The following is a 7,983-nucleotide window of genomic DNA, read 5'->3' as shown; positions in this document are numbered from 1 at the left end:
TTTTATAGTGTAGACTAGAGGCCCAGTGCATGAAATTCATGCGGGGGGGGGGGGCGTCCCTCAGCCCAGCCTGCACCCTCTCCAATCTGGGACCCTGTGGGATCGGGCTTAAACGGGCAGTCAGACATCCCTCTCACAATCCAGGACTGCTGGCTCCCAACTGCTTGCCTACCTGCCTGAATGGCCCTAACCACTTCTGCCTGCCAGCTTGATCACCTTCTAACCACTCCCCTGCCGGCCCAATCGCCCCTAACTGCCCTCCCCTGCTGAGCCAATTGCCCCCAACTGCCATCCCCTGCAGGCCTGGTTCCCCCCAACTGCCCTCCCCTGCAGGCCTGGTCGCCCCCACAACTGCCCTCCCCTGCAGGCCTGGGTCCCCCCAACTGCCATCCTCTGCAGGCCTGATCGCCCACAACTGCCCTCCCCTGCCAGCCATCTTGTGGTGACCGTCTTGTGTCCACATGGGGCGGCCATCTTGTGTGTTGGAGTGATGGTCAATTTGCATTTTACCTCTTTATTATATAGTATATTAAATGTAAATAGTCTACACACACCAACTAAAATGCAAAGGTTGTCAGACTGTATTTTAGAAGTAAGAACTATTTTCTATTAAAAAAAATAAACCAAAAAAAACCTCAGCTTCAAATATAAATACATGGATGGATTAAAACTAAAAGGATAGGAAAAGATGTCACACTAACAATAATCAGAACACTCAACATCATTTAGATATCAGTTCTCTCCAAATTACTCTATACATTCAACATAATCTCAATAAAAATCTCAACAGATTTGCCCTGGCTTGGTGGCTCAGTTAAAGGAATGGGAAATATTTAAATTGGAAGAGAGAGGAGTCCACAGGCATATGACCACAACTTGCAAATATCTCAAGTCTGTCAGGAAACAGACATGATCCATGTGATCCCCAATAAGGAAGTAGGATAGAAGCTGAGAGGAACTCACCCTCAGAGTTACAGCTGTTGGACACTGGACCCCGACTGCGGGGTGACATCTGAGCACCCTCCACCAGCAGTGATGAGGAAGAAGAGCTGACCTTCCAAGCTCTGGGGATGCTGCAGGTTCCATTAGGTCCAGGCACATTCCTAGATTGCAGATTGATCCCTGGTTGGGGTACCAACAGGAGCCAACTGATGGATGTTTCTCTCTCTCCCTTAAAAATAAAAACCCCAACAGATTTAGTTGTTTTTGATATTGAGATGAATGAGCTAACTAAAAAATGTATATAGAATTGCAAATATTTGAGAATAATAAAACACATTTGAAAAGGAAGAACAAAGTTGGAGAACTTATACTAATTGACTTCAAGATTTACTGTAATACTGCAGTAATAAAAACAGTGGTAGTCTTCTGAGTAAATATGTAACGAAACACTATTTTGAAAGAATATGTTTACCCCTATGCTCATTGCAGCATTAGTTACAATAGCCAAGGTATGGAAACAAACCAAGTGCTCATCAATAGACAAGTGAATAAAAAAAAGTTGTGGTACATATATACAATGGACTATTACTTGGCCATAGAAAAGAATGAAATCTTACCATTTGTGATAACATGAATGGACCTAGAGGGTATTATGCTAAGTAAATAATGTTAATACAAGGATATTCATTTGGAAAAAAAATGAAATTCCACCCACACTTCACAGACAAAGACAAATATCATATGATATCACTTGCACGTGGTTTCTAAAGAACAGAATAAACAAACAAAATTAAAACAGACTTATAGATACAGAGAACAAGCTGACAGAGGCCAGGGGGAAGGGATGTTGCGGGGGCTGGGTGAAATAAGGTGAAGGGTAGGAAAGTAATAAGTGGTAGTTACAAAATCGGCATGGGGATGTAAGGCAAAGCATAGGGACTATAGTTAACGCTATTGTGATAACCGTACATGGTGCCAGGTGGGCACTTGAATTATCAGAGGGAACACTTTATAACCTATATGAAAGTCTATCCACTGTGCTGTACACCTGAAACTAACACAAAATAGTGTTGAATGAAAACTGTAATTAAAAAAATACCATAAACATCCATTAAAAAAAGACAGTGTGGTAATGGTGTAAAGGATAAACATAGAGATTAAAGAAAGAATGGCATCATGAAACATCCATGCATCCATGACTAGTTGATTTTTGACTAAGATACTAAGGTCATTCAATAGGGGAAAGAATAGTCTTTTTAACAAATGATGTTAATACAAAAATATTCATTTGGAAAAAAATGAAATTCCACCCACACTTCACATCACAGAAAAAGACAAATATCATATGATATCACTTGCACATGGTTTCTAAAGAACAGAATAAACAAACAAAATTAAAACAGACTTATAGATACAGAGAACAAGCTGACAGAGGCCAGGGGGAAGGGATGTTGGGGGGGCTGGGTGAAATAAGGTGAAGGGTAGGAAAGTAATAAGTGGTAGTTACAAAATCGGCATGGGGATGTAAGGCAAAGCATAGGGACTATAGTTAACGCTATTGTGATAACCGTACATGGTGCCAGGTGGGCACTTGAATTATCAGAGGGAACACTTTATAACCTATATGAAAGTCTATCCACTGTGCTGTACACCTGAAACTAACACAAAATAGTGTTGAATGAAAACTGTAATTAAAAAAATACCATAAACATCCATTAAAAAAAGACAGTGTGGTAATGGTGTAAAGGATAAACATAGAGATTAAAGAAAGAATGGCATCATGAAACATCCATGCATCCATGACTAGTTGATTTTTGACTAAGATACTAAGGTCATTCAATAGGGGAAAGAATAGTCTTTTTAACAAATGATGTTAATACAAAAATATTCATTTGGAAAAAAATGAAATTCCACCCACACTTCACATCACATATAAAAATTAACTTGAAATGAGACATAGACCTAAACACAGGAGCTAAAACTCTAAAAATTCTAAGAGAAAACCTGGGCCAAAATCTTTGTGAACCATTATAAATAGAATAAGACATCTTTTAATTTTGGTGGGGGGGGGGGGCACATAAAGCATGAACTGTAAAAGAGAAATTACCAATTGGATTTCTTCATGTTTAAAAATATTTGCTCTTCAAAAGACATTGTTAAGAAAATGAAAAGACAAGCGACAGACTGGGAGGAAAATATTTGCAAATATATCTGATGAAAGTCTTATAGTCTAAATACATAAAAGACTCTTACAATTTAGTAATAGGAAGACAAACAAGTCAATTAAAGAAATGCGTAAAAGATTTGAATAGACACTTCACCAACGATATATGAATGGCTAATAAGCACATAAAAAAGTGCTCAACATCATTAGTCATCATTAAAACAACAATGAGATATCATTTCATACCCACTAGAATGGTTAAAATGTAAAAGACTGACCATACCAAGTGTTAGTAAGGATGTGTGACAACAGGATTTCTCAGGCATTGCTGCTGGGAATACTAACTAGTACAGCCACTTTAGGAAGCAGTTTGACAACTTTTCATGGAGTTAAACACACACATATCCTATGACACAGCAATTCCACTCCTAGGTATTTACCCAAGAGAAGAACATACGTCCATATCAAGGTACTTAATTTTTGTGTATATTACCATTTCTCAACTAAACATGTAATCATTATATATATATAATAAAACATCTTTTAAAAAATCTCTAGTTCCTTAAAATTGCAAACAATGTGTACATTTTATGTCATTCATATTAAAATAAAAAAATTAACAAGTAATAGAATGGTGGCAAATTTAAATTAGGATTTCTCCGCCCCCAAACCTATAAAGTAGGTAATCCGTGAATCAGCTGTGTCTGCCGCGGAAAACTTCTGTCCTCTGGGGAGGTGCTAATCTAGCCTTTGCCTGAGGCGATCCGGCAAATGGCTCTGCGCAGGGCTTGGGCGGGGCGGGCTCAACAGGGCGGGCGGAGGGAGCCGTTATGGTGCCCTCAGTCCTGTTCCCAGAGGCTCTGCTTCTCAGAACCCCCGGAACCGCTGCAAACCTCGGAGGGAAAGCTGCCTTCCAACTGATGCCAGACACTCCCGCTTCTCCCGTTTGGGTCCGAGTCCCCAGCGATTCGCCCGTATCTGGAGCTCAGAGTCTGAGACTCCCCCCTGACCGAAAACGACAACCGCGCTCTCAGCCACCAGCCCGCTTTGCGCGCGCACCTCCGCACCTGAGTATTTTCCACACTGCGCCTCCTCTGAGCCTCGGTGTGCTGTTATTTTTCCTTCTAGTTGAAGAGTCTCTCCTCAGCCAGCCTTCCTGTGGTTCTGGGTGATGTCCGTTCCGTCTTTTAGTTGTATTTTTGAAGTGGTTGTTTGCGGCAGCAGTCTGCGGTGTTTACCTATGCCGCCATCTTGGTCTCTCCAATGGTGGCAAATTTAAATTAGGATTTCTCCGCCCCCAAACCTATAAAGTCTAGGTAATCCAAGTATTGATTTAAAGGTATACTGAATGTCATATGTGAAAATTATATTTTTGTTTTAACACATTAAATAAAATGATTTTTAAAAACCATACGTCCACATAAAGACCAGCTACGTATGGACATACGGTTTTTCCCGACAGTGTTGCAAGGAACACTGTTGAACATAACTCCTGGAGCCAGTGTGGCAGTTTCTCTAGGGCCATCGCTGTGGCTGTGAAGGCTGAGTCACTGAGTGTGTGTTTCTCCTTTACTGGACACCACACATTTACTTTTATGCCGTCTGATTCACGCTAAGCCTGTGGTCAACTGACTTTATCATATAAATGCTTATCAAGCAAGGTCTCCCTCAATATGTTCTACTTTTAAAAAGCCAAAATTATACTCCTTGAATGTGTCCTATAAGCAAGACACTGTGCTAGGCACTATGGACATACAGAAAAATAGTAGTTCCTTCACCTTTAAGGAACTTAAGATAAATTAAGGTAAATCGAGAGCCGGGCTGGGTCTGTAGATGGAGCCTCCTCATTGATGCTCCTAATAACTTATGCAAACCCACTGAGGAGGTGCAGGCCCTGCTACTTGGAAAGGGAGCAGAGAGCCTCTGTTCCTCCTGTTGGTCAGACAGCCGCTCTTCCTGCGCAGTGCCAGCCACAACCCTTAGACACGGTGGTGAAGGTCGGAGTGAACACATTTGGCCACATTGGGCGCCTGGTCACCAGGGCTGCTTTTAACTCTGGCAAAGTAGATATTGTCGCCATCAATGACTCCTTTATTGACCTCAAGTACATGGTCTACATGTCCCAGTAGGATTCCACTCATGGCAAGTTCAAAGGTACAGTCAAGGCTGAGAACGGGAAGCTTGTCATCAATGGAAAGTCCATCTCCATCTTCCAGGAGCGAGATCCTGCCAACATCAAATGGGGTGATGCTGGTGCTGAGTATGTTGTGGAGCCCACCAGTGTCTTCACTACCACGGAGAAGGCTGGGGCTCATTTGAAGGGCAGAGCCAAGAGGGTCATCATCTCTGCCCCTTCTGCGGATGCCCCCATGTTTGTGATGGGTGTGCACCATGACAAGTATGACAACTCCCTCGATTGTCAGCAATGCCTCCTGCACCACCAACTGCTTGGCCCCCCTGGTCAAGGTCATCCATAACAACTTTGGCATCGTGGAGGGACTCATGACCACAGACCATGCCATCCCTGCCACCCAGAACACTGTGGATATCCCCTCTGGAAGACTGTGACATGATGGCCAACGGGCTGCCTGAACATCATTTCTGCTTCTACTGGTGCTGCCAAGGCTGCGGGCAAGGGCGTCCTGAGTTAAATGGAAAGCTCACTGGCATGGTCTTCCGTGACCCACCCCCAGTGTGTTGGTTGCGGATCTGACCTGCTGCCTGGAAAAAGCTGCCAAATATGATGATATCAAGAATGTAGTGAAATAGGCATCAGAGGGCCCCCTCAAGGGCATCCTGGGCTATACTGAGGACCACACTGTCTCCTGCAACTTTAACAGTGACACCCACTCCACCTTTCATCTGGGGCTGGCATTGCCCTCAATGGCCACTTTGTCAAGCTCATTTCCTGGTATGACAATGAATTTGGCTACAGCAACAGGATGCTGGACCTTATGGTCCACAAGGCCTCCAAGGAGTAAGAGCCCCCTGGGCCACCAGCCCCAGCGAGAGGAAAAGAGGCCCTCAGCTGCTAGGGAGTCCTTGCCCCAAGTCAGTCCCCAATGCACTGAGAATCTCCTGACCACAGTTTCCATCCCAGACCCCCTGAAGAAGGGGAGGGGCTTAGGGAGTCCTACCTTGTTGTGCATCATCAATAAAGGTCACTGTACTCAGCCAAAACAGAAACAAAACTTCCCTGGGAGGCCAAGAGGGCACCTGCCATCATCCCACCATAGAGAAGAAGGAGCTGAGGCACAAAGGAGGAAGTGAATTGTATCACATTATGAGGCCAGAAATGGCAGAGCCCAAGCTAGAACTTAGGTCTCCTGACTCCAAATCAGTGTCTTTCCCCAAATATCACTGACTCCCCACAGCTAGAAAAATGGGGAGGCTTCTCAATCTGTCCTCATATCAGACTGAAAGATAGACACATTATCAACAAAAGTTCACAATATTAAGTCTGGGCTCCCAACTTCCATGGCTGGCAAAATGCCCCTGATAGCCAGGCCACAAGCTCTTTTAGGCTTGGGTACTCACAATACCCATCTGTGGTTGGAAGTATCTATTTTCTAGAAAACACAGCCATAACTACATTTATAAAACTAGGGTACAGACAGCTGAAACTACTCACGGATCCTCAAAATGTGTCTCCCCTTTTCCTCTATCAAACCTTTGCTCAGTTTCCTCTCTTGAGTGCTCTCGCCTCCATTTCTGCCTATCAAATCTTACCCAGACCTGAGTAGCCAGCACAATAATGAAGAAGAACAAAGTCAGAGGATGGACACTATCCAACTTCAGGACTTACCACGTAGCTGCAGTAATCAAGACAGTGTGGTACTGGTGAAAGAACAGACACATAGATAAATGGAACAGAGTGTAGAACCCAGAAGTATTCTCACACTTAAGTCTGTACTCCATTTCAAGTTGAATTTTGTGTATGGTTTAAGATTAGGGTCCCAATTTCATTGTTTTGCATGTGCTTATGCAGTTTTTCCAACACCATTTATTGAAGAGACTGCCCTTACTCCATTGTGTATTCTTGGTGTCCTTGTCAAAGATTAGTGGAATGCATATGCATGGGCTTATTGCTGGGCTTCCTGTTCTGTTTCCTTTGTCTATGTGCCTATTTTTATGCCAATACCATATTGTTTTGTTTACTAAACCTTTGTCATATAGTTTGAGTTCACTACCAACAAAGAAAATACATTAAAAATTCAGGAATATTTTGTCTTATTCCCTTTCCCTGACACTTTAAAGATGATCTTCAAGATCAATATGAGCTGAGTAACAGCCTATTCTCATGGCACAATCTAGCTTTTCAATGGTGGTGAAACACACCAATGAAGTCATTCTCTTGGGGGGAAAATGTTGGTTTTTGAGAGAAAAACAAAGGAGAAATGTGGCAACAATTTGTACTCATGAAAGATCCTTTCTTCAGGAGTTCATTAAAACAAACAAAAAAACCCAGATGCCTTTCAAAATGTTGGCTTGTTACATCCAAGGGCCCTCCCTGTGTTCCCGTAAAACAATTTCTCCCAAGAGAGGTAGCCGAGTCTTACTGAGGTGAGCAAGAAGACTGTTTGATTAGACCAGTACTTCCTAAAACACCCATCATATGCCTTATGTTCAGTTCGTGGGGGCACATGCACTTAGGGTGGATCGCCACGTTTTTTTGTCCTCGAGATGCTCATACTCAAGCTGTAGAGAGAGCTAGTGCTTAGCTGGGTTATTAAACGCAACATTTTCATTAAACACTTCTGTTCTGCCATTACACAGATCTTCACATTGTGTGACTGCATCAGCATGTATCCCCCAAGAATGCCCAGCTTGGACAGTCTGTCCAGGGAGGACCTCTAGGTCATTTTACAGTTGAGCAA

General features: G+C 43.0%; 1 pseudogene; it reads left to right on the top strand.

Moving 5' to 3' along the window:
- The first annotated feature begins 4,956 nt into the window (after positions 1 to 4,956).
- Positions 4,957 to 6,264, top strand: LOC102254998 (annotated as a pseudogene).
- The last annotated feature ends 1,719 nt before the right edge of the window (positions 6,265 to 7,983 follow it).

This window comes from Myotis brandtii, unplaced genomic scaffold, assembly GCF_000412655.1.
Source record: "Myotis brandtii unplaced genomic scaffold, ASM41265v1 scaffold4, whole genome shotgun sequence".
NCBI lineage: Eukaryota > Metazoa > Chordata > Mammalia > Chiroptera > Vespertilionidae > Myotis > Myotis brandtii.
This window is presented reverse-complemented; position numbering and strand designations above follow the sequence as displayed.